Below are 1,798 nucleotides of genomic sequence, written 5' to 3'. Positions count from 1 at the left end.
TTTGTTTCTATTAAAGCTCCCCCCTCCCAATAAAATTAATTTAGGGTTTTAAACAATTGTTACCATCCAATAGTTATTTTTAATATTTTTTTATTAAAATAATTACTTATTTCTGCAAGTAAGCCTTTGTGTAGCACTTGGTATCTTACTAAGTGCCTTGAAAACATTTTTATTGATTATGTTCCACAGAAGGGAAAGATGATGTAGGATTAAACAACAGCCCCTACCATGGAACGTGGGGGCATGTGGTATCATGATGTTCTTCACCAAATTTAGTCATCCCTGATCACAAATCCATAGAGAGTACGATATTTTTGTGCATTTCTCCTCATCAGGAATGTTGGAGGTGCATTTTAAGTTTTACTAATACGTGCTAGAATGACCAAATTGCAGACTAATTGTTTCCATATTGTACCTAAAATGAGTTTTTAAAAATGAAAAAGATGACTCTATACAATCAATGCTATTTATTGTACCTCTGGGCCTACTCTTCTAAAAATTGTAGCTTATCAATTTTTCTCTGTCAAGCTTGAACTAATGTAAATAATTGAAATAATGTAAAGTTATATTTTCATGTTTTTCTAGATCCAACATGACAAGAATACATAATGTAAGAGTATTTCAACTATGGATAATGTTGATTGGATAATGCACATCTCAGTTACAAAGCAGTAATCATAGTTTAATATCCGTGTAACGGTGCATCAATATATTGCTATATAAATATGTCCGTGTGCATATAAGTGAAAAGTGGTCAAACAAGAGTGATGACAGCTGTCTAAAGGTTTTTTTATTCATTTTATATAAAACCTGTTATGGAAAGACCAAAATGTTTATGAACTATTCTTATGTAAATTTCCAACTGTCCTTTACTGTACTTTTTGTTTACAGTATAGTACCTTATTTTCTGCTGTGTTAAGTGGGTGTCAGACTCCAAGGAGACATACACTTTCTACAACTTCTATTGAAGATATTGGAATTTCCAATTTTTCATGTGTACTATGTCAGAAAATGCTTTTGATTTTATTTTTAAATCTAACATCGGATGGCTTTTTCGGAGTGTTGTAAAAACTTCAATCATACATAAAACATGTTCTTACAAAAGGCAAAGATCTTTATTTATTTATTTATTTATTTATTTAACCTCATAGTTCTTCAAACTAATAATACTGAGAAATCAAAAAAAAAATATATATATATATATCTAAGTGTATTCCCAAACTTGGCTATTTCTATTGAACAAGGACACCTTTGCTCAGTTCACACGTCAACTAAGTACAAATGGAACCGAGTAGAAATAACCTGTTTTTTTTAACTAAAATGATTAACATTGTCAGTATTCCAAATCTACAGTCATTAAATGCTTTGGGCATATGTAGAAATATGAGTGAATCAATTACATTTCTCATTTTATGGTAGGTATAATGCCATACGTTGCTATCATCCGCCATTGCACGGTGTGTTGTGAGCTCGGTTGCTTTTATAGTCATATGAAAGAGCCAGAATTGGTAACTTGCTTTAAATATTCCACAAGGTAACACATTTCCAGGCTTCCAGGCTGCAGAAAGTGTGCTTGCTCATTTACTGTTTTTCGGAGAATACGAATGAGAAACTAAAACTCTCACAGTTCTGATTAGGTCTTTTTACAAAGGTGATCATTTTAGTATTTAGGCAGTCCCTTGTAGGTAAATTATAAAATTATTAAGACATTTTAGTTCCTCAAAATTGCACATTAAAATGCCTTTTAGAAACTTTGTGGGTTTTAATGTCTTTAATGTTTAATGGATGAGTATGCAAA

The 1,798-nt window shown here is 31.3% G+C and overlaps 1 protein-coding gene across 3 annotated transcripts in view; it reads left to right on the top strand.

The window, feature by feature from the left end:
• The window catches only part of GRIA2 (glutamate ionotropic receptor AMPA type subunit 2), a 160,988-nt gene extending 159,876 nt beyond the window's left edge, over positions 1-1,112 (top strand). For all 3 annotated transcript variants that reach the window (XM_040471615.1, XM_040471613.1, XM_040471606.1), the window contains one exon: positions 1-1,112. This exon is cut by the window's left edge and continues 1,538 nt beyond it. The gene's annotated coding sequence lies outside the window, so the exon portion shown is untranslated.
• The last annotated feature ends 686 nt before the right edge of the window (positions 1,113-1,798 follow it).

The sequence above is a fragment of the Herpailurus yagouaroundi genome, unplaced genomic scaffold (assembly GCF_014898765.1).
Source record: "Herpailurus yagouaroundi ecotype Mexico unplaced genomic scaffold, PumYag 28, whole genome shotgun sequence".
In the NCBI taxonomy this organism is placed as follows: domain Eukaryota; kingdom Metazoa; phylum Chordata; class Mammalia; order Carnivora; family Felidae; genus Herpailurus; species Herpailurus yagouaroundi.
This window is presented reverse-complemented; position numbering and strand designations above follow the sequence as displayed.